The sequence below is a fragment of the Equus caballus genome, chromosome 2 (genome assembly GCF_041296265.1).
Source record: "Equus caballus isolate H_3958 breed thoroughbred chromosome 2, TB-T2T, whole genome shotgun sequence".
Classification (NCBI taxonomy): domain Eukaryota; kingdom Metazoa; phylum Chordata; class Mammalia; order Perissodactyla; family Equidae; genus Equus; species Equus caballus.
The window spans coordinates 122653392-122679275 of NC_091685.1; the positions used below are offsets into that span (position 1 = coordinate 122653392).

Below are 25884 nucleotides of genomic sequence, written 5' to 3' on the forward strand. Positions count from 1 at the left end.
TTAAGCAATTTGAAGAAATGAACTAAAGGGGGTAAAACTAGTCTCTTCAAGAAAACAAACAGTGGTGTCTTGAGAAAAATCTGGTGGCTATATTTCTTCCTACCTGTCTGTCTTTCTACTCCTCTAGTAGAAAGAGGGATGGAGATAGATCACTATTTAAAACTTGCACAGCTTCAAAAGAGAATACCTCAACATCAAAGAGAAACATTTTATGGACAAAAAACATTTTTTTGAACACAGCCCTTTAAGAATACTGTTTTGTCATATGTGTATATTGAGTTTTTTGCTCTATAACTGATTTGACAACATTGACTTTTATTCCGTGATTAAAGGAAGCTGTAAACTTCCGTTACATTTATTTCTTTGGGAAAAACAACAGGGGGATGGTACTCCTCTTTGTTAGTGGAATTACCAGGTCTTAACCACCATGGATAATCTTAAACTTTTGGTTACTAAGATATGTCCAGCCATCCATTTTGTCATCAATATAGAGAATTCTCAAGTAATTGATGAATGAACTAATGAATTATGTCTGCTGATATATGTGTTGGCAGATACACATTTTTCTTAAAGATTTCTTTCTTTTAATTTATATTATTGGATAGATAGAGGATTGAGAAAAAAATACATGAAAGACACATTGGAAACCAGTCAAGATCAGGTTCTGTTTCTGATAAGCGCCTTTTAAGGATGCCAAACTCATATGTGTTTTAGCTTTAAAATTGTTTTCCATTCAGGTTGGTGCTAATGTATTTCTTTTCCTTTTCTTTATGGACAATGCAACTCTACTATAGATAATTTCATTTCTCTGTTTAATAGCATTCCTAAACTATTAGTGTGTGATTTTATTTTCATGTATTTGCTATAATGATGGTTCCATGACCAGTCTCTCTTGATGTAAAACAAAACGAAACAGTGTACCTGTAGGTTGATATGTGTTTACCTGGATCGTGGATCCTCTTGTTTCATGTTCATTTCGTATGCCATATGCTTTTCTCAATTTTCATTCTCATCTGTTAGCTTATATAAGTTGATTACGCATGACAAAACCAGCATTAGACAAGTCTGGACACATTCATAGAGTATCTGACACAAGTGTGCCCATATTTTTCTTCTAGTTTTCATCTTCATTATGAAAAGCAGTCTTGAAGGATTTTTCTTTCTTATTTGTTTTTATAGAAAAAATGAGAATATCTTGAATTTTTACCAAAAAGAAAAAGTCTGTTCTTGAATTTACTTTCTGTGCCTGATGTTCTGATGGCACAGTAAGAACTTACACATCCAGTAGTTCATTCTACATGTCCTTTGTCTACTGTATATATATATATATATATATAAACCTCTAGGTGGGAAAACGGTCAAATCAGCATGTCAGTACCTATGGAAAATTGTCTGGTATCTTATATTTTTATCACTTAAAAAATGTGTTTAATTTTCCAAGGTGTTTTTTTTCTTTAATGTTAGTATCGTAGCATAAAAAGTTAACACCACTTTTCATCCTTTTTTTTCCTGCCACTGTGTATTATCTTACCCAGAAATGAGTTATGCTTGTTTGGTGGGTGGTGTTTTAATATCTTCTAATGAGTGATCATAGGAACATGCAGATATTGATATTTGAAACCTCGTTTTTCTCTATTTCTTGATAATCAAGTTATATTAATAATTAACATTACCAAAAATGAACTTTTCTAATTTCTACCAAAACAAAAAAAGAAAAATCCTGCAGCCTCTAGAAAGTCAAGTCCATAACAACCTTACCTTATGTTCTCAAGAATAATAATAAAGAACAATCACATGTTGAAATCATTCATTCCTAGTGGAATTAACATACTTGACCAATTATGATTCTGCTGAATTATTTTCGAATGTAAGGACTTTCAGTCCCTACTTTTTCCCACTTTTGTTGAAATATCTTCATTTTGGCTATATTTACTATATGCCATGCCGTGGCAGAGATACTCTTCCAGCTTAAATTTTTAGTGGATTTTGTTTTTGCTGATCCAATACTGAAACATTTTAATGGCATTTCTGATTTTTTCTTTAAATGTATAAGATTCCCTATGCTGCTTATTGACAGAACTGTTCTTTTGGAAATAGGAAGACCTTTTCAACCTGACCTATTATGTTTGATTTATTGATAATTTAACAAAGTATCAATATTTCTCAAAATGCAGTGGATATTCTCACATATCTCAGAAATATTAAGAAATTGGATTCACAAAGGAATGTCTTACATATTGTTGACATTTATGTGAATATTCTTTATACTGTTGTAAATGTTTCATGCCACTTAACATTTTTAAAAGATGTATGTATCTGATTTTCCTTTAGAAAATATTATATTTTTATTTGTATTTTTTACATTTTAAAGTTCATCTCTATGTGCAGCTATTTTTATATTGCCAAAAAATCACGTAAATACAAAAGAAGAAGAAAATGCAAAAAAAAAATATTTTGGCAAGCATTACACTGCGTATTTTTCTTAATGTTTTATGGGCCAGTCTCATGTAACTGATTATTCTAAGAATGTGTTGTGTCTTATCACTGTAAATATGGCACAAACGTGTTTTTCTCCGTAGTGTAAATAATTGAAAGGCTGAATTCTCCCTGTTTGATTTCTTGCTTCAGTCTCGTGATAATTTCTCCAGCTGATGTTGCCGGATCAAAGATGCATTGTGGTTTTTGATTTGCAGTCTGGAGATACTTGCATTGTGTTCAGTTTCTAATATGTTTTGATTTGCTTTTTTAACTTGTTTTCAGGGTTCCTAGTTTGTGAGAAGTTGATCTTCAGAATTATTTTTACACTATTTATGACTTATTTTCATAATGTAAAAAGTGTGTAATTATTACAATATTAATCCAATGGTAATGAATTGTATTGTTATAAAGCTTTAGTGATGTTCCATGAACACCTTGGCCTGTTTTCTCTGATTTACACACAGTCCATAAAGAATTATATTCTGCGCTTCTGAAGTGTTGCATTGCCACCACTCAATGTAGTGCACATTCTTAGTTATGGGGATTTTCTTTAAAAACTAGTACTTCCTGTTTATTAGATAGTAATGACTCCAGACAAAGCTTCCCCTCCAACTCACTGTCTTCCAGAATTCTACATCTTGAGTAATTAAACTTCCTTAGTCCCAATTGACTCTTCTCTCTACCACATTAAATCAGTCATCATTGTGTGATTAGAATATAGTACATGGCAGTGGCTTGAATATACTGACTAATGAATGACTGGATGCCCCCGTTAAGGTCACCTGATTTACAAGTCCTGACTAAAAGAGCACACTTCTCTGTCCTCATCTTTCTTCCACTTCCCAGCAGGATTGGACACCGTTGACCCCTGCCACCCTCCTAAACACTCTTTGCTTTCATGTCCGTGTCCCTACGCTCATTTCCTCCCACTTTTCTTTCCCATTGTCCTTTGCCACCTCTCTCCTCAACCTGATCACTAGCAGATGATCCTCAGGCTCTGACCTACATGTTCTTTTGCTTTTGCCCTTCTCTCACACACTCTTTCTCTCCAGAAAAGCTCGTTCAGTCTCACAAAGACCAAGTTTCTATCTCTATTGCAGATTTTCTTCTAACTTGCAGACCAACAGTTACAGGTGTGTCCACCTGGATGTCCCACTGGTAGCTCATCATCTTCCCCTTCACAGATGGTCCCTTCCAGACATCCATATTAGAGTGAAATTCCATCCCCACCTGCCAGCCAAGCAAACAAGATAGAAGGTTCAGAATCATTCTGGCCACTGCCTACCTCTCATTACTTGCCCATTCCCTCCCACATACAGCATCCAATCCATCACCAACTTCCTTCCATTCTACCTCATAGATATCTCTCAGATCCACCCCTCTTCTCCTCATCCCCTTACCATTCGCTTGGTTAGGCTCCCCCATTTCTCTCTTGGACTTTGCAAAGAGTCTTCTAACTGGCCCCCTTGCCTCTAATAACTACCCCCCCCCCCCACCTCATACTTCATCACCCTGAGGAGGATGATTCAAAGAAAGCAAATATGGCCGTGTCTTATTTATTTATGAATTCATCCTCAGGTTTCATTTCACATAGAATTTGAGACAAATGAACACTTATAAAGAAATTAAAATATATAAATTTAAAAATAACCAAGAAAGCCACATATAAACAAAGTTCAAGAGCACAAAGAAAGTTATAAGGAAAAGATATAAAATCATATGGTTCTGAGCTTCTTGGTGACCAAAAAGAGAAGTCAGTAACATGTTTACATCACCCATAAGGTGAAAACATACTCCTTCCTCAAAAGAATAAAAGCTGATTGATAAGAAATTTCTCATGTGAGACTTCTTATAGAGAGCACTGTCGTAAGGGCACCCCTACAATGAGTATAACAGCAGGTTTTTATAATGTTCCCCAGTGTAAGCCAAGTGCATGTGCCAAAACCAACTTCACTAAAAACAGTTCTTAGGGGAAATTTAATCATGCCGTTCCCTTGCTTAAAATCTTCCAGGAGTCCCTCGTTATCGTGTAGATACTTTGGTCTAGAAAGCAAAGCCCTTCATGATCCCAGGCTGCCCAGCTTTACAGCCTCATGTTTTGCTGGTCAGCAACCCTTACCCACAGGTTTTCCCACATTAAACTATTTGAAGATCCCTTTGGCCTCTCCCTAGGCTAAAATAGTCTCCATTCCCATCCCCACCATCCATCTAAAGAATTCTTGCTCTCCCAAGACTCAACACGTGTCAACTTACTAAACACCTTCCTGAGTTTAGATGCTTCATCTTCTCTGTTCCGATAATTTCCTTTATTTGTCATTGCTAAAACACTTATCTAAGTGTTAATAATTGTATGTTTGTGTGCCTCCTCCACTAGAAGGTGAACCAAGCATGAACCCAGTTCATAGTAGGTTCCCAATAAATCCTTTTAAGTGAATGACAGAAGTTGCAACAGCAACAAAATTCACTTGGACTTACCAATTTTATTAATGAACATAATGAGTAAAGCAATCCACATAGCTAGTTCCTAGCATTCCAGGTAGTTCTTAAAGTAAAGGAAGATGTGTTATGACCTTTTTCAAGTCTAAATTAAGAATATGTTCTCAATAAAACTGGAAAAAAATAATATGTTTTGTATGAAGTAGGGTGCAATGTCATCTGATAAGTGGCCATAGAGGATAAGTTTAAAGAGAGTAGAGAGGATTTCAATGACCCCCATGGCGAAAAGGAGCAAACAGCAGGAAACACTTCATGATTGTTGAGTAGTTTCGAGCAGGCCAGTGAGCTGAGAACCATGATCTTGTTATGGGACTAACTGCACCTTTGCGAAGTATGCATGGTGTTGCCATCCATTTAAACCTCAAATGTTTGCCTTCTAAATCTTTCTCTCAATTTGTGTTTTCTATCTTTCCATTGCCTCTCTATGTTAGGAAGCTAGATTTAGTCCAGAAATTCTCAAACTTCAGCATTCATCAGAATCACCTGGAAAGTTTCTGAAAACACGCATTGCTGGGCCCCACGCCCTGAGTTTCTGGTTCAGCAGGTCTGGGACAGGACTTGAGAATTTATATTTCTATCAATCTCCTCAGTGGTGATAATGGATTTGGTCCAGGGTCCACTCTTTGAGAGCCACTGGTAGTCTAGTCTATCTTAATGGAATGTTAGGATCATTAATATAAGGGTAGCAACCTTTCTTTTCTTGTGAATCTCTGGGAATTTTCTCTCCTCATAACTGTTAACTAAAACTCAGAGCTCACTCTCCAGCAACTCTCTCAAATGGAAGCTGCTAATTCTCCAACATCCCCTCCGTATCTTACAGATGGAAAGAAAAGTTGAGCATCCACATTGCTCTTCATTGCTAGTTCCAGATGATTTATTCTCCATCCATATTATACAAAGCCCTCCTTCTCTGGGACTCATATTTCTTGGTGGTTACCATGCTCTGCTGTTCCTCGTTGCAGCCATCTACTGACCTCCCAGTCATCCCCCTTCATTCATTACGGACTTCGGTCTGTGGTTCACAGTGATCTTCTTCACCCCAAGTGCCGCCATAATCAGAGGTGACTTAAATGTCACTTTGGGCAATGCAACCAATACCTTAGTCCATTATCTTCTCAGACTTCATCTCTAATGACTTTTTGCACCCTCCAATTCTGCCACCCACTACCCTGACACACTGATTTTCTTTTCTTCTCCCCAAAGCCCCCCAGTACATAGTTGTATATTCTAGTTGCAGGTCCTTCTAGTTCTACTGTGTGGGACACTGCTCCAGCATGGCTTGATGTGCTGTGCTAGGTCCACACCCAGGATCCAAACCTGCAAAACCCTGGGCCACTGAAGCAGAGTGCACAAACTGAACCACTTGGCCACAGGCTGGCCCCCTGACACACTGATTTTGTCAACCCCTGGAATTGCTGTGACTCTGGAATAATATATTGAAACATTTCACTCTGAGCCCTCTCTCCTATCCTGCCAGAACTTCCCACCCAATAACTTCCACTATACCTGTTCTTGAACCTTCCAATGACTTCCATTCCCTTTCTCTCTTAGCCTTTTCCCTACCAGACCCCACACAACTCCACTTCCTCTCCTTTCCATCTTAGGTTACACAGTTCAAAGTTTCATCTACGCTGATGCAATAACTCCATTATCCCGTTGTTCTTCCATTTGCCCACTTGGTAAAAGCCAAATCCTATAATAACCCATCTGTCCACCTTGTCTGCATCTTTACCTGGTCCAGTCCACTCAGTGCCACAGGCGGAAATCATGAAGCATACAGATTGGTCCCACTATAAATTCAAAGTCTTCAAATTCACCTGTGTACTTGACAACTACCAACAACCGTCTTTCTGTGTTTCCCCAGTTAAGGTGGGTAATTCAGACTTTTTCCACTCTCCTGTAATCTGCACCCCCTCACTCTCAGTGGCTGATCTTGCATTCACAGAAGAAGGAAGGAAGTCCGCAGAAGAAACTCCCTCAGATCCCTCCACCAAGGCTGAAAATGTGCCCGCCCATGTCTACACGCTTGATTTCTTCCTTTCCTTCTTTACAATAGAAAATGATGCAGCTCTTCCTGGTAAGGCTAACCTCAGCCCCAAAGGTGCCATCTCCACCCCAGGCGCCTCAGGGATCTTGTTCTGTTATGACTACTACTTCTCTTCAGACTCTGTCCTAAACACATTTAAATCTATTGAGGTATCTTCCATTTTTATAAAAGCTCTTCCTCAATGCCACGTGCCCCTTTAAGAACTGCCCTCTCTCTTTCCTGCGCCTCTTCAAAGACAAGCTTCTAGGAAGTTGCCTTTACACTCACCATACCCACTTCTTCCCCTCCCATTCACTCCTCAATCCACTGCTGAGCTCTGTGCCCACCACTCCACCTTACTCCTCCCTCCCACAGTGACCTCCTGAAGTCCTGTGCGTTAATCAGGATGCCCCAATCCCTCTCCCAACTCCAGTTGTGATTGCAACTGCAAACTTTTGGATGCACAGCAGGCACCTCAAACTCTGCATGTGCAAAACTGAACTTGCCCTCTGCCCCGATCGTGTTCTCCCTCCTGTGCCCCAAACCTCGGGGAATGGCATCACCGTCACACAGTTGGCAAAACCAGAACCTACCCATGACAGCTGGCTCAACTCTCCCCTCATCATCCCCAGTCACTCCCTGTGAGCAGCTGATTCTCCTGGCTCAATATATACTTGACCTATCACCTTCGTAGCATTTCCATGGCGACAACCTAAGGCCTGGTAACTTGTCCCTCTTGCCTGGATGACTCCAGTAGCAGGTCTTGCAACAGTTGGTCCTGCCCTACACTGTAGCAAGCTTGATCTTTCCCTGCTTAAAACTCCTAAAATTGAAGTTCTCCGTTTCTCGCAGGATAAATTTCAAATCCTTTATTTTGGTTTACAAGATCCTTCTACACTCGGTTCAGAGCTCCTTCTCCAGGCTTACCTCTCGTCATTCTCTCCCTGCACTTCATCTAGACAAACTCCACTTATTTTTCAATTCTTCAACCAGACTCTCCTCTGTCACTTCCAGATCTTCTCTCTGCCACTGTTTCATCCCTTCTTCACCTAAAAATCCACTTTACCTCCCTAACTTCTACCTATCCTTCAGGTCCCAGTTTAGACATTGCTACATCTGAGGAATCCTCTCTAGATCCTCAAATCTTGGTTAGCACCCCCTCCTCTGCACTTCCGTTGCATCTTGTATTTCATTTGTCGTAACACTGTTTACATGGTGTTGTCCCACAGAGACAGGTGTGTCTGTTCTGTTTGCTCTTCTGTCCTTAATGTGCAGCACAATGCCTGACATGTAGTTGGCGCTCAATTAATATTTGTTGAATAAATAAATGAATGAAAGCAATTATCTAAAGGGCTATGGAACAAGCCATCCAAGGAGAATATGAGCAACTTGGTGTGAGAGTATGCGATGCAGCGATGAGCATATAAGTCATGTTAAAATGTGCGTGACGCTTGCATCGGTGCAGGAATGATAAGGAGGAATCTCTCAATACAAAGGACATAATTCTATAGACATTTTCCTTTTTATTCTCTTACAAATTGTAGGATCAACACCAAATAGTAAGAGCAAAAAAGACTTAGGGGGCTATTCCTCACTTCTTTTGGACCAAGTTGTGTTCTGCAGAAAACAGATGTCCTATGAAATGGTAATGCGTATTCCACAAATCAGATCATTAAATGTAGGAATGTGAACTGGAATGTTGACACAAGGGATCAAGGATAGTTTCCATAGAACATCATTTGGAAAATGCTGCTTTGCAGCATTATTTGCTCCAACTCATTCATACCATCGCTCAGGTCAGCAGGCGGCCAGCATGTGTTGTTTTGCGGCTGGCATTCCCACCACAGGAGTTGTTCCAAGGAGTGACTCTATCTAAAGCTGTCTTCACTGGTAACACTTCACTCTTTGGCACTTTTTTCCACTCTCCATTTTCATCTCCGTTGCTACCCTCAATCCCCTCTCATGTCTCCACCTTCAGATGTACTAGGATTCACTTCTTAGCTTGAATTGGAACCTGATTTCAGTGTTGACCCAAATCCATCATTCAAGGGCAATGACAAGGTCCAAGACTGATAAAGTCCCACTTGGGAAATGTGTCTCAGCAGAGTACATAATAGGTAGTCAACCAGAAACAAACTTTTCTTGCTTATGAGTTGTACTTGCAAATTAAAGGGGCGATTGGAATATAAGAACAAGGAAAGAAGATGAGCCATGTTTATACTGAGCCAATAGATCAAGTCACTGACAGAGAAGATAGGAGTACTGAAATTGTCAGATTGTGGAACAAACAGTTTGTTGACTCCACTGTGACTAAAATGTTTGGTAGACGACAAAGTATCAAATATAGACAGTCCCTGACTTAAGATGGTTTGACTTATGAATTTTCAACCTTATGATGGTGGAAAAGCAACACGCGTTCAGTAGAAATGTACTTCAGAGTTTGAATTGTGATCTTTCCCAGGGCTAGCAACATGCAGTATGATCCTGTCTCATGATGCTGGGCAGAGGCCAGTCACAGCTCCCGGTTAGCCCTGCGATCACGAGGGTGAACAATCAACCCACTTACAGCCCTTCTGCACCCACCCAACCACTTCACTTCACTTTCAGCACAGTATTCAGTAAATCACATGAGACGGTCAACACTGTATTATAAGACAGGCTTTGGGTTAGAGGACTTTGCCCAGCTGTAGACTCACGTGAGTGTTCTGAGCATGCTGAAGGGGGCGAGGCTAAGCCAGGAAGTTCAGTGGGGTAGGTGGATTAAATGCACTTTCGACTTAGGATATTTTCAGTTGACAGTGGGTTTTTTGGGATATTACCCTATCATTAAGTTAAGGAAGATCTGTATCTTAGCTATTTGGAGGTTGAACAGCTGTGGACTTTCCTAGACTATTCTGTCTCTCTTCAAAAAATAAAAACAAACATAAAAGCAAGTGGTAATGGGAAAATTGGGTAAAGATGTTTGACAAGAGAAGTTATCCTTAGATGGTTTTACCTACATAGTTTTCACTATTTGCTGTTTTAAACTTACTGCCCATAATTTCCTGTCCGTAACTTACTGGCATGGTTAGCTAACCTTCTCTTCTTTCATTTATCTAACAGTTTTGGGGCTGCTCTGAGAATGCCACAGGAAGAAAGCGATCTTTTCTACTTTTAGGTCTAAAGGATTCGTTAATTTTGAAAGAGTACTTTCCTCCCTGACTTATCACCTTTCCCAAAAATACGAAAAAGGAAAAAAGCCTAATTATGTTATGTTCTTGATATTTAAAAATAAAAAGGGAGGAAATACACAACATAAGAGGAAATTAAGACATAGCATTTGATAAAATTTAATAGGTATTCCTGATAAAAACTGAAATGGAATGGAATTTCTGTAATCTGATATAGGTATGAATATATTAAAAACCTACAACAAATATCTTTCTTTTTTTTAACCACTTTATCGAGGTATGACCCACATTAAAAAGCTGTATATATTTAATGTATACAACTTGATGAGTTTGGAAATAAGTATACACACGTGAAACCATCACTATGGTCTACAGACAAAAAGTTAGGAACATTCCTTTTAAAATTGGGAACAAGAAAAGAACATTTAATATCGCTGCTCTAATTAAATATTGTATTGAAAGTCTCAGCCAATACAATTCGAAAAGAAAAAACAAGGTAAAAAGCCTGAAAAGAGAGAAACAAAACTGCCTGTATTTGTTTCCTATGACTGCTGTAACAAATTACCAAAATTTAGTGTCTTGAAACAACACAAATATATTGTCTTATGGTTCCATGGTTCAGAATTCCTAAATGGATCCCACTGCGCTAAACTCCAGGTGCCAGCAGGAGAGCCCTCCTCTCTGGGGCTCTCGGGGACAATCAGTCTCCTGGCCTTTTCCAGTTTGTAGTGGCTGCCTGCGCTCCTTGGCTCCTTCCTCCGTCTTCAAAACCAGCAGCGTCAGGCCAAATCCTTCAATGCTGCCATCTCTGGTTCTTTCTCTTCTGCTTCCCTCTTCCTCTTTTAAGAACCTTTGTGATTACACTGGGCGTACTTGGATAATCTAGGATAATCTCCCTATTTTAAGGTCAACTGATTAACAAACAATTTCTCTGCAGGCTTAATTATCCTTTGGCATAAAGCATGACACAGTCACAGGTTCCTGAATTAGGACATGCACATCTTTGCGGGCGGGGGTCACTAGTCTGCCTACCCCACTGCCATATTCACAGATTGATTGTGTATATAGATAAACCTAAAGAAACCACAAATTATCAGATTTTGTAGTACTGGCATCTTCTAAAAATTAAAAGTAGGAAACATAGCACTGATATTTTTTGATAAAATAAAGATGCTATTTATATTCATCCCTTTCACATGCTATACTAGTAAGAATACTTGAAACTCTTCTCATTATGGTAATACTTAAATATTTATTGACTTCTATTTATCTTTGAAATATCATGGTGTATAGTTTTTGTTGTTTTTATTGATTTCATCTGGAAAGCTGTTTTTCACTTTGTTATGTTTTCTCTTAAGCTATCTGAGGATTTCCTGAGCGAGCGTGTGACAGGATACTGTTATTACATGCTGTCACACTGAATCCTCATAACACTGAAAAGTAAATATTGTTCTCCGTCTTTTACAAATAAAAAAGCTGAGACTCAGAGAAGCTGGATCACTGGCTATCCAGTAAATGAGTGACCGTGCGAGGACTTTAACGCAGGACAAAGATCCCAGCTCTGGAAAGCTCTACCACTTTACAGCTCCACCGCTCTGCCCTCTGGGAGGTACTCGGTGCCTTGACCAGTTCTGAGTTCTGAGAGGATGTAACTCCATATGTGACTAATGACAATAAACAGCAGTACCACTTTATATTTCCGTAGCACCTTGTATTTTTAAGCCATTTTCATATCAATTATATCTGACTCTCCCGCTGACTGTATAAGATGAATAATAGTATATTAATACTTTCATTTGAGTAAAGGATTTAAAGAGGATGAGTGACTTAGTCAAAATGACACAGTTGCTAATAGCAGAGCACAGAACTAGAACCTCCTCACTCTTAGAACATTGTCCTATCACCGAGAAATAGAGCAGGAAAACCCCAAAAAGCACACCGTGTAAACAAAAGCCGTTTTAATATATATTCTCCATGGGATGTTTTTGAGCGGAGAAAAATCTATTCTAAAGTCTCATCATTATCTTCTAAGTTAAGCTCTTTCCTTTCTTTTTGGCAATATTAGGAATTAATTATTTCTCGAATGTTCTCAATCGATGTCTGCAAAATCTTTTTTGGCATTCAAAAAACAAGTAGTTTAGTGTTTATGAACTCAGTTGCTAGAGCCAAAAGGCCTGTCTTTGAATCTCTGTTTGACCACTTTGTAAGGCAAGTTATCTAACCTCAGCGGGCCTCAGTTTCCTAATTTGTAAAGTGGGAATGATAACAGCACCTACCTGAAGGTGGTGAGTTAATACACGTGTTTCGTGAGTCGACACACGCACATACTCGGGTCAGAGACGGGCCCACAGTCAGTACTCAGGAAACCACCAGCTGGTCTCCTCTTCGGAACAAAAGCCGGGCCTATCATCTTAGTGGAAAGTTTATAGTGATCACAAGGTTCCATTTTATATTAACAAAGTGAAACATTTGTTCGTAAAAGCTAAATGCTTTTTCTTGCATTTCAGTGACAATTTGACTGTCATACAAGCACCTGTATACACCGTGTATACAGGCCTAGGCACCAATTCGGATAGACATACTAATGAGAAAGATAGGTAGATTTCTTCTTTTCTCCCCCCGATATTTATTGAGGTAAAACTGACAAGCAAAAATTGTATATATTTAAGGTGTACAATGTAATGTTTTGATACGCTGTGAAATGATTACCACAATCAAGTTGATCATTGCATCCATCACCTCACATGGTTACCGTGTGTGTGTGTGGTGAGAACACTTGAGATCTACTCTCTCAGCAAATTTCAAGCATATAATACAGTGTTATTAACTAGAGTCACCATGCTGTACGTTAGGGCCCCAGCTCTTCTGCATCTTACATCACTGAAACTTTCTACCCTTGGACCGACAGCTTCCCCTTTCCCCCACTCCCTAGCCCCCGGAAACCACCATCCTACTCTCTGCTTTTAGGAGTTTAAATTTTTTAGAGTCCATATATAGGTGAGATCATGCAGTGTTTGCCCATCTATGTCTGGCTTATTTCACTTAGATAAAGTCCTCCAGCTTCATCCATGTTGTCACAAATGGCAGGATTTCCTTCTTTCTCATGGCTGAATAATATTCCATTGTGTATATGTATACATACATATATATAAGATATATAGATAAATAGAAACACATATAGCTATATCACAATTTCTTTATCCATCGACCCACACTTACAGGAGGGCCATCAAAAGACATCTGATGTAAGAACCATTGAAATAGAGGCATTTTGCTACATTTTCACCATGTTGTTTACACTGTGTGTTCAAACCACTGGAGAAGCTAGAACTCCAAGAGTCTTTCTCAAGCAGTTCCACATGCCAGAACACTTATATAACCCTGAACTCGTGTTCCAAGCCTGGCCCTACACAGTATACTGTAATATTAACAAAGACAAAGAGATTATTAACACCTAGTTTGGAGCAAAAGGCTTTGTAGGAGCTAGTCTCTTCCTGTTTAAGTTCAATAATGCAGAATTTTTAGTGACATTCAGTAAATGTTAACTCAAAAATATTGCCCCAGATAACCGTAACACTCTTTCTCCTGGCACATAACTGCCTAGCAGCTCAGTGTATGGCTGTGCTCTCTTACAGATATTCGCATTTGCACTAAGATCTAGCTTGCCCTGAAGCACAGCCAGAGTCAATAAGTAACTCTGGTGATGCTCCCTCTGCAGAGGAGACGCTCTCACTCACATGCGCTTGAGCTGTTTTCTAATACCAGTGATAGTTTTGCAATGAACCAGGAAAATCATCTTGTCCAAGGTCCTTTGAGGCCAGTGGCATGAATTTAAGCAATCCACCAACAGGTCCAAACTGGTTCCTTGGCTCTTTTTAATGTGGGCTCTGTGTGACCAAACTCTAACCGGCCAGTTCAGCTCAGGGGAGTTACTGAGGGCTGCTGCCAAGCTCTGTGAAAATAGGACACAAAAGAACTTATGATCTATATAGGTAAAGAGATAATAGTAATAGATGTCATTTAGTGAGTGCTTACCACATAGCATTATGCTAAGCCATCACATATATTAGCTCATTTCATCCTTAGAACCACCCTGTGAGTTGCCTACTTTATTGTTCTCATTTTACACATTAGAAAACAGAAACTCAGAAAGGTTAAGTAATTTCCCCAAGCTCACACAGCTAGAAAGTAGCAGAGCCAGAATCTGAGTTAGAGGAATGTTCCGGGTACAATTGGTCACAAAGGAGAAACATTAGGCCAAACCAACACTATTTCTCACTCTATGACTCAAGAATGCTAAAAAGGGAGGTGGCTGGATTCATGAGACGAGGCTAAAAGCCCACTGGGTCTCCCAAATGTCTGTTCCCAACATCTGGAACTGGTCCACATGGGAACTAAAGGGTGAACTTCCCCCTCCTCTCTAAGACTGGAACCGAAATTAGGAATCAGACTTGCCAGAAATGTTTCCGTCCCCTCCATCACACACGTCCAATCCCATGGTAAATCAGGTCACTATCTCCTGATGAGTTTCTCATTTCCAAAAGCGAGCAATAGTCCAGTATACCTCTCCCTCCACATAATAAAATCGATTTCTTTGTCAGAGTAAATCTGAGAGCAGAGAGAAGCCAACGACAGTGGTTACATTGATGCAAACTTCAAATGTAACTCCAGACCCTGACGCCAAATGCACGCATATAGGTAAATATACATGTAAATATTACATGCAAATACGTACATTTACATACAAGTTTTATGTCTCATTAATTAATAATTATCAATTACATTAACTATCTATATGTGCTTTTGGGTCTCAGGACCACAGGAAACACAGCAAGAACCAGAAGCAGCTGATCCATATTCCAAAAAATGCAAGGATAAAACTAAGATAGAAAAAATGAAGAGCAAGCGTCACCCCATGATCAAAGTGCTGATTCTGACACATTTACCACACTCTGAGAATCTTCAACCATTTATACTAAGGTCACTAATGAGACATGTGAACCAGACAATGAAAAGGGATGCTTAGAAAAAACTGATAATCAGAATAAACGTAGTGAATGCATAAAATATTCTGAGTTAGAACATTTCATGGTGGAACGACCCTAAGATTCTCCTCAATTAATCAGCCTTTTCACAAGGAGGGAGGAGCTAGGACTCAAAGTACACATGTACCTGCCACGTATCATGCGAGGTTGGTAATTATAATAAAAGCTTCTATTTAATAGTACTCCATGGTCAGATCACTTTCCTGTATAGTATCTCCTAAGAATAATTATATTTCGAATTCATATTGTATTGTCTTCTGTAGTGCTGAGGGCACCTTCACACATAAAATTTGAACAAGCAGAACCTCCCTGGAGAAAAGCAACACAGTGTCAGTGAAGTATAAGTAGGAATTATTTCCTGTGTGTTCCAGGAAACACTAACGACAGCAACATTCAAACATTCAGAAAACCAAAATCAGATTCATAGCGAAGTGGGGGAATGGGAGATAAAAGACGTGAATGGATGTTGAGGTACATACAGGGAACCACAAAGTAAACATACAAACAGAAAACAGGCATCTGGGTGGTTTCAAAGGTTCCCAGTTTCCAGTAGCCAGCCTCAGATGTTCTTTGGCTGGTCGGTGCCGCTTCTCCTTGTGTCTTCATGTGGTCTTCCCTCTCTACTTGTCTGCCTCTGTGACCAAATTTCCCCTTTTTATAAGGATTCAGTCATATTAGATTAGGGTCCACCCTAATCATCTTACCTTAACTTGATCATCTGCAAAGACTATTACCAAATAAGGTCACGTTCACAGGGACAGGGGGTGAAAACTGCAACCTCTTTTGGGGGAGATAATTCCATCCATACCGGGAGGATAGAGCAGAAAAAAAATAAGTTGACTATAGGTAATCCCCTGGGAGCTCTGCTTTTTACCCCAGAAACCATGGTCCCCAGCAAACTGCTGCCAAATGTGAGTAATTTTCTGGGAGCAGTGCTGGTCCTCTAGAAATAAAGAGTTTAGCATATAGCATATTGTTTGTTCCTGCTGGATGCTTTTTAAAAAGAGAAGGCTTTGCAGGAAAGAAACTTTGGTTTTGGTATTCTCTGAGTTTGCTTATTAATAACAGATTTTCATGGAGTGAACACAGGAATAATTCTTCAGACTGCGCTGAAGTCAAAAAACTGGCACAAAGTGGCAGATAACTCTCAACGTTGAATAGCAATCACCAAAGACAGGTTTCAAATTATGAAAATGTCAACATATAAACCCAATGAAGTTCCAGAGTCCACTAATGTGGCATTTACTCCATAGGAGTAATAAATGAAAATGTGTTTTCCTTCTTCAATACTTCTCACATATATTAATTTTTTTAAATGTAAAAGAAAAGATTACATAAGAGATTAAAAGAATGCTAAATAGTACATAACCTTCATATTTTTGCACTGTTATTTTTAATGATCCCATTGATCTTTGATTTTTTAATGAAGTTATATGATAACTTGGTTTCATGAAGTTATAACTTCATTGTAAATTAGAAACCCTTAAATTGGTGGTATTCTGCAATGAACAATTTTGTATCTTAAAATATTTGGATCCTCATTAGCAACTAACAGGAGCACCAGGTTTACTATTCAGGAGTAACTGGTATACAGAAAGGATGGAGACATAGTCATGTAAATTGAATCCTGTATTAGGGACATGGAGGAAATGGAGTGGCCTCACTCCTGCCTCAATAAAGCTGTCCAACCCCTCATTTGATTCAAGATTTCATAGTAAATATTTTTCTAAATGTGCACATGAAAATTGCCCGTAATTTGTCTATTTTCCTTTAGCACTCCCCCAATCCTTCTTCCTAAATTAACTACAGGTTGTAAACTAGACTAAGAAAATTACAGTCTGATTTTGAGTTTTTAAAGCATTTTCTACCTTATTCATTCCTGACTTCCCATAAACACTACTCCTAATCAATAACATTTATTTCGGCCTACTGCAGAATTCTGAGGGATAAAGGCATTTTTTTATAGCACATCTCACCAATAGAGGGCAGACCCTGAATGCCCAGAGAAGTTATGTGTCCTTAAATGCCCGTGGGCCCAGCTTCCTTATAAACTCGCACACAATAAAGAATTGTAGCTGCAAGTCCTTCTTGTTGTGTCAATGACCCCAAATCGAATTCACTTAATTGAAATGCATTTCTTTTACATACACATCTTATCTGTCGAATGAGTGCCTCTTGTTTCTAAGAAAACAGTATCAAAAGCAAACAACACCTGAAATTTATATAATGTTACAAACCAATGCTACCTCAATTTAAAAAAGCAAACAAATAAGCCAACTAAATATTTCTCCAAATCCCAAATCCAAATAACACAGGGATTAGAACAAAACCTTAGAGACACAACTAGCAGGTTTTCCCAGTAAACCCAAGGAAAGATGTATATTTGATAAAATCCAAAAATATGAGTGCTAATTAACATAAAGATCTATAATTTGATTAAAATAAATAAATTGTAAACAAATTGTCTGCCCCGGAAAGGCCTGCCTATTTGAAAAATGGCAAAGTTTCTAACGAATTCTTGATTTTTAATGAATTCTTGACTTTTAAAAATTAAATGAATTATGTAAGTGCATTTTAAAAAAGTAATACTACATTTTTAAAAGTCACCTTCACTGAATTGATAGCAAGTTTGAAAAATTCAATTAATATAACATTATTTATGTTCAAAAAGTGAAATTTGTTTAATATTTTTCTCCTTCTTTCTCAATCTATCTTCCCCACCCCCACACTTTATTCAGGTGAAAAACACTTTAGCACAGCACACATACAAAGCCCCAGAATAAGAGGAAGAAAACAAGCGCCCATCCTCAAGGTATTTGCAATCCAGATAAGCAAAACCCGCCTGTTGGAATGCCCTGATGGACGGCATGAAACCAGTTCTATGACAGCCGCACAAAGACAGCGTTGTGAGGGAGCCAAGAACTACCAAACAGGTCTTGAACTCACGGATCCCAAACAGGAGAAAAGTGCTTTCATGCTATCATCATGGTTTTCAAGCCCTAAATCAGGCTTTTCTTAGCAAGTGAGGAAATTCTGACTGGAGTTTAGCAGGTTCTGGTACACTTGCAAATGAGCTTGTTTCTGCATGTGAGCTTTGATATAAAAATCTTTTAAATAGGAAAGGGAGAGAAGGTAGAACTGCCAGTTATAAAATGTCTAAGTCCTGGGGCTGTAATGGACAGCATGGGGACTATGGTTAATACTGTATTGCACAACTGAAAGTTGCTAAGAGAGTAGATCTTAAAAGTCCTCATGACAAGATAAAAAAAATTTGTAATTATGTGTGGTGATGGATGTTAACTAGACTTATTGTGGTGACCTCTCAGTATATACAAATATAGGATCATTGCACTGTACACCTGAAACTATGTCAATTATACCTCAATTTGAAAAAAATTCAGCTCCTTATGTGTAAAATGTGTTAATTTTACTAACTCATAAAGAATTATGTAATATCAAAATAAATCTGTATTTGTCAAGTCAAAAAAAAGAAAGGCAAGGAAAAAAAAGTGTCCCTGTCACAATCCCCACTGAGTCACTGTGTGACCTTGGGCAGGTCACACCCCCTCTCTGGACCTCAGTTTTATCACCTGTAACGTCAAAGAGTTGAAATGATACTGGGACAGTTGCCTCTCATGTGGAAGAAAATAAAATAATATTTCTGCATCATAGCACATAGAAAAGTAATTTCTGTGTGGATCAATGACCTAAACGTAAAATGGCAAAATTCTAACTAAAAAGAAAAAAACAAGCTGTAGAAGGATATTTGTATGGCATCAGTTTAGAAGAATTTCCTTAACGAAATGTAAGAACACAAGCCATAAAGAAAATACCCAACAAATGAGACTACCTTTTCTTTTCCCAATAAAATATACGTACGTATCAACAGCCTTTTAAACCCCTTTAGCCAGACATCTTTATAAAAGATAAAGAGAGGAGAGAGATTTTTAAAGCTTCTATGAACCTTCATAGCTGATGTATGTGATCAATTGATTCTCTCTTAGTTAATTCCTCTGGGAAAAAGAGCTGTCAATAGCATGGGAATTCTCAGATCTTGTGTTTCTAGACAGTTAAAGAGCAAAAGTCAGTAATTAACGTCCAAGACCATTTTACGTATGTAATGCTAACGACGGCAGTCTGGCTAACACTTAGGAAGCGCTTGCCGCAACCCAGCCACTGTCCGCGCTGCTTTACTGGATTAGCCCATTTGGTCCTCCCAACAACCTACCATCTGCCCTATTTTCCATAAGAAGAGGTTGAACAACTCACCCAAAAATCATGGAGCCAGCAAACGGTGGAACCAGGAGTTAGACGGAGCATTCCGATTCCAGGACCGGAACTCTAACCCGCGTGTGATATGTCGTTTAATTTAAACCTCCCCAGAATCCTGTCCTGTGAAATCCCTTTTATGGCTAACAGAATGTGGCTCGAATGGGTTAAGCAACGGAAGCAGAGCTTAGTTCCAAATTTAGGTCAATCTGTCTCCAAAACCTTGTTCTGTCTACCAGTTTCCCCCAAGAAAAAAAAGGTGCCAAAGACCAGACCAGAGACAGGTCTGGAAAACAAAGTCTGCAGGGGCATCCCGCACGTCAGGTGGGGTTTCCCCGCCCGTGGAATCTAGGAACTAGAGTCTACGAAGCCCTTTGTGCGTTCTGTTCGGGGAGAGCCCAGGAGCGGTCAAGGGCGCTGCCTCCTCCTGGCCGCCTCTGCTTCTGCCGAGCCCTCGTTGCGTCTCTGCCCTGTGGACCCCGTGTGGAAGGTAGCCCCCATCCAGGGCCCGACCGTCCCGCCCCAGCTGTGTCTCCCTTGCTCCCCTCCTCCCTTCTTCTCGGGCCCTCCATCTCTGAAGGAGCATCTCGCGGCCCCTCCCATCTGAGACCCCGTCCTGAGACCTACAATTCCACGTCCAGACACCTGCTCACGGCGCGTGCCTTCCGCCCCTCGGGGCTCTCCTCCCGGGGTGAGGCGCGCCCGCCTGTGCGGTGGCAATGGGCCCCAGCTACAAAGCCCAGCACAGATCTTTTCATCAGGAAAAACACGAGCCGGGAATCGTTTCAAGGCCACGAAAATCGAATGTCATGAAACCTCAGTATGTTTAATTTTTTAAAAGTTTATAATACCAGACATACAATATCAAGTTGGACACCCCTCTACTTTCGTTTTTAAAAACGGAACATACGTATTACGTAACCTCGGCCGCTGCTGGCCTGCGGGTATCCCTCAGTCTCCGAGACAAGCCAGGAAGAAAGGAGGCTGGTTGGCCGAGCTCTCGCAGCCACGCGGTGCCCAGGCCGCCAGTTCCCAGGCAGCTGTCCCTGGCAGCCGCCTGGACGTCTTGGCACTCCCGTGTCCCACGTCTATTCTTGCAGTGTCGCCCAAATTGTGACTACAGAGGCTCACTGACGTTTGTGGACACTTTCACACAAAAGGAGCTGACACATCAGCCATGCTGCTGCACTGACGGCTTTAGAAAGGCTTTTTCGGCTTGACTGTGACCCCCAGTCACAGACATTCTCCAGGAAAAGCAGCTGATGCTTCAGTCCCAGCCAAACCTGCAAGGAGCCCTCTTAACCCTGTGTTGGCAGAGGCTAGACTGGCAGGGAGAGGAGAGATCAACAGGATTCTAAGAAAGGAGTTTCGCGAGGAGGGTAGGTGGCTCGCCCAGCAGGGAGGCCCCAGGCAGTGGGGCAGAACAGAGGGGACGCGGACATTAGATGCTGTACTGACTACCCCACAGCAGCTCTGTGGCCTCTTCCGTCTTCAGTTTTGCTGTCTGAAAAAGGAAATCATAATGGTGTCTTAGTTGGCTGGGCTGTCGTAACAAAGTACCACAGAGTGAAGGCTGAGACAACAGAAGTTTATCTTCTCACAATTCTGGAGGCTGGAAGTCTGAGATCAAGGCGTCCCAGGGCTGGTTTCTTCCGACTGGATCCTCACATGGTCTCTCCTCTGTGCATGTCTGTGCTCTAATCTCCTCCTCTAATAAGAACACCAGTCATATTGGATCAGGGCCCATGCTAATGACCTTCTTTTACCTCTTTAAAGACCTTATACCCAATTACAGTCAGATTCTGAGGTGTTGGGGGTTAGAACTTCAACATACGAATTTGAGGGGACACAATTCGGCCCATTACAAATGCTATCCATCCGGCGGGTTATTGTCAGGATTAAAAGACTTTCACGTGCGCCTGGCAGATGCTGAGTGCTCAGTAAATGTCGTCCTATTATTCACTCATTCCTACTGAGCAACCGTCATGTGGAGGACAAAGCTCAAGGCGCTGGGCACACAGTGGAGAACAAAGGTGAAGGGCTCTGTGCTCGGACGTTCAGACTCCGGGGGGCCACACAGAACAGCTGAACCGAAGTGGAGACGGCGAGGAACACTGCGAGGAGACTGAAACGTGGAAACGGCAAAGGGCAGAGGGGGGCGTGCTTTTCCTGCAAGGGGCCCGAGAGCAAATATGCTCAGCTTTGTGGGCCACCACTGCTCAACTCTGCTGTTACAGAGCGAAAGCAGCCACAGACAATCCATGACGAAGGAGCAAGGCCACGTTCCAATAACACTTTACTTATGACACTGAAATTTGAATTTCGTGTAATTTTCATGTTATGAAACATAATTCTTCCCTTAATTTTTTTTAACCATTAAAAATGTAAAAACCATTCTAAGCTCATGAGCCATAAGAAAACCCTTGATGGGCGGATTTGCCCCGTGGGCTGTGGTTTGTCGACTTGCTCTAGAGAGTTGACACTGTCTGGGAGGAAAAGCTTTTCCTCTCATCACTTAGGTTCAGTTCTTGGGGGCCTGCAAATTAAACTGATGAAAGACAAATTCACAGGAGAAAAGACAAATTTTTATTCGCTTATGGTGAAGCACACAGAAAAATGTAATGAACAGTTAGAATTTGGAGCTTATATACCGTCTTAATAGGGGAAGGGGAGGGCAAGAAATGACACTTAGGAGCAAACAAATGACTTTTAGGGAAGATAAGTGGGCCTTAGGAGAACAGACGGCAGATATGATAGTTTAGGGACAGTGTCTGTTCAGGTGGTGTCTTAGCCACGTAATAAGAGTCCATCTTCCCTGGTCGGGAAGCTGCAAGGAGGATTTAAGCCAGTTGAGTTCTTTGGAGAGGTTCTGCTTGTAGGCAGATATGGGGAGATCAGGAAAAAAGCCTCTTCCTGTATCTGTTGATTTTCAGATGCCTACAGCTCAAAATAATTTCTATGCCACAGTGGCATATTCTGGACCCCTTTGACAATAGGAGAAAACTCACTAGAAATAAACTGAAGCCATATTCTGGATCCCTGTCTGCACGGGCATCGCATCACCGCTACAGGTGTCAGTAGTCAGCTCCCTAAGTCTTCATGTGGCTTTCAGCCTGGCTACAGATTCCAGGAAGAGTAGGATGAGCCTTGGGTATTTCAAACAGAACCTGCTCCTCCCCCACAGGAAGCCTCCCCCCACCACACACAAACTCAAATCTGGGCTTAGTTTTAGGGGGAACTTCAGGATGGAGGCAGGAGAGGAATAGGTTGTATGATCCTGGTGTGCTATCAGTATACAGGAGGCACACATACACATATTGAGTGTGGTCAAATGGCTCCTTTAAAGTAGTCTGGAACTCCCAGGGATAGGAGGGCGGGTCAGGCTCCTTCTGACATGAGTGAGGCACTGTGTACATAGTTATACACACGTGCTGACAACGTCATGTCAGAAAAGCACCACACCCAGCATTTGTCCCAGATGATGTATGAATTCAGAAAAGACAAATCTCATGAAGGGTGGGGTAGGTCAGGGCAGGACCGGGAAGAGGAAATAGTGAGCAGCTAGCCAAATGCCCACATTCCATCTTGAGTGTCGTGTAATAAGCTGGAGAGCCTCTGCGGTTGGGGACATACAGCTCACTCACCTTTGCATGTTTCTTGCTGACGAAAAAGTTAAAACCTGCCATTCAGACTCTTCTTATTGGACTATTGAGTGGAATTCTTATTGTCCCAAGCTCGTGTGGGCTGTGCCTTCTCATGTCAATCACACATAAGTATGAGTTGTTTGGCCAAGCCTAGATTGTTGAGAAATCTGTGACCTTCAGGCCAGAACTCACTCAATGGGTGAGCCAATCAATAGGGTCAGGACCAAAATTGAGCAGACATCACCATTCGGGAAAGAAAGGTGCTCCAGGACCCACTCCTCCCAAATGGTCAGACAATGGAGAAGCATGTGAGACAATAGCCCAAGAAATACCTTAGAATTTGTGTTTTGACAAAGCATTGTACAGGGTGAACTGTTGACTTTTATTCACCTGTATTTTGGTGCTATTGTGTGTCTGTTCTTTAGCTAAAGATGGTCCTTGGTATTTAATTAATATTATATATTCCACATTGTGAAATAAGGTAAACAATGGGAAAATGATCTTTTATGCACCAGTAACTTGCTTTCCCATAAAAGATAATGAGTCTAAGTATCTCTCTCCTGAAGAAATTGTTAAAATGTAACTTGCCAGTCAACAGGCATGTAGACAGACCAGCTTCAAAGGCTATACGGCTCTTAAGAACTTTCATCTTCGAAACAAGGTATTAAGTCTTTAAATGTGTTTCCCCTTTTAGTCAGTCAGTCAACAAATGTTTATCAGTCTACCACATGCCAAGTGCTGTGCTAGTGCCGGGGCACAGTGACGAACAAGACGGATAAAGACCGAGCGAAGAGGGGGTTATGACAGAGGATTGGGGCAGGTTTGGGATTATTAATTGAGAACTATCTGAGACAGTAGTCAGGAATGACCTCTCTGAGGCTGTCTGTGACATTTAAACTGAACGGAAGCAAATGCAATGTCCTTGAAGTAATGAAGGACAAGGGAGACCAGGTGAGATGTGTGTCTTGGAGAGGGCTGGTCCTAAAGTGAGCCTGGAGAAGCGAGCTGGAAGTCATCGATGGGCTTCAAGGAGGGAAGGACCTGGTCATGCTACACGGGGTGGGAAGCACGGCGGTGAGTTACAGAGCGCTTTGCATAGGTCTTGGGCGAGATGCAGAAGGCTTACAGAGGGTGGCCACAGATAGGGTGGTAGCAGATGGATTTAAGATGTATTTTGAAGTGGAGTCAACAGGGCTTAAAAATACTTTGACATGGGAATGAGGAAAAGATAAGAATTATCCAAGACTCCTAGGTTTCTGGTTAAGTATCATTGCGCTCAGTTTACTTCCTTCAAGATCCTTACCACAATTAGAGCAACTTAAGCCATTATCATGTTAATCGATGTGTTGACCTGTTTATTTTGTCCCTCTGGAATAATGCTGTTCAACAGAAAAGTATTGCACATATGCAATTTTAAATTTGTTAGCAGCCACATTTAAAAAGAGGTGAAGTTGACTTTAATGATATATTTTACTGAATCCAATGTATCCACAATATTATTTTAACAAGTAACCCGTATAAAAAATTAATGAGACATTTTACTTTTTTTGTACTAAGTCTTCAAAATATAGTGTGTATTTTACACTGACCCCACATCTCAGTTCTGCTAGCCACACGCCAAGTCCTTGAGAATCACCTGTGGCTAGTGGCTCTGTACTGGACAGTGCAGACCTAGAGGAGGAGACACTGAGGACAGGATCATGCAGTCTAGTTCACTGCTTATCTGCAGCAACTGGAACATTCAGTGGCATACACTGAGTATTTGATATGTTTGAATGAATGAATAAATCTCTGGTGATGGGGGGCTTATTGGAGGCAATAGTTGTGGGGGTGGGGATCAAAGCTTTCACTTTGGACTCATTAAGTCTCAGGTGTCCATGAGACCTCTAAGTGGAGATGTCAAGAAAGGAAGTGGATATGAGAGTCTGGGACTGAGGAGAAAGATCTCGGTGGAGGAGTAAATTTGGCACCCTCATGGGTTCTAAATCCAAGGGAATCATTGTGGCTTACCTTGGGAAAGAGAGCAGAGAAAATAAAGGTCACAGGACCCTACCCTGAGAGATACCAGCATTTAAATGTTGAGTAAGAGAAGAGGCAAATCAGGAAGGTGTCACAGTATTAAGAAATCAAAAGAGTAAGTCTTTCAAGGAGAAAGGAATGGTCAAATCTGCTAAGAGATAGGTTAAAAAGAAAAAGGCAGCAAGAAGATAGGAGCATTGAGATTTTAACAATAATCCTGCCGCACATGGCACAATCATAATCTCTTTTAAACTCTACTTGTGATGCTTTGAGCAGAGAGAGTTCTTTTCTTTTTCTAAAAATACAAAGAAATTTGGCCTCCAAAGGGTCAAGAAGCACAGCTAGTTTATGAAGAACCAGATCTAGGACCCAAGACTCTTCGCCCAGCATTATTTAAAGAACGTATGTTAAAGCATATTTAAAGGAGGTTTACGGAAGGAGCATGACTATCTGCAACTTTGCCAGGTCCAGGTGGTTTGAGAGTAAATGTACATTTGGCAGCATCTTTCAAGTATGGAACTAGAACGAGATTACGTGATTGGGGTTCCTTGCAAGTTTCCTAAGTGCCTTCTGCCCTTCATTTATCACTCCTAGAATTCTTAACACGCTGTTCGTCCTAGGACTCCACTTCTCAACTTGTCCTAGACAACGCAATTCTATTCCTCTCCCAGTGCATTAAGGTAAATAACTTTATTCAAGAGAAAAGTTATTTGCAAACATTTATCAAGTGTGTTATA

General features: G+C 40.7%; 2 long non-coding RNA genes across 2 annotated transcripts in view; both read right to left on the reverse strand.

Annotated features, from left to right (window-relative positions):
- The window catches only part of LOC138923303 (uncharacterized), a 35907-nt gene extending 15847 nt beyond the window's left edge, over positions 1–20060 (reverse strand). Inside the window, exons 1-2 of the long non-coding RNA XR_011436772.1 lie at positions 19485–20060; positions 12447–12580 (exon numbers count right to left, since the gene is read on the reverse strand). This is a non-coding gene — a long non-coding RNA (uncharacterized lncRNA). The remainder of the gene's footprint in view (positions 1–12446; positions 12581–19484) is intronic.
- A 229-nt stretch (positions 20061–20289) lies between these two features.
- Positions 20290–21190, reverse strand: LOC138923302 (uncharacterized). Its single transcript, XR_011436771.1, has 2 exons — positions 21086–21190; positions 20290–20988 (listed from the first exon to the last, which is right to left on the reverse strand). It is a non-coding gene; the product is annotated as an uncharacterized lncRNA (long non-coding RNA).
- Positions 21191–25884: the final 4694 nt, after the last annotated feature.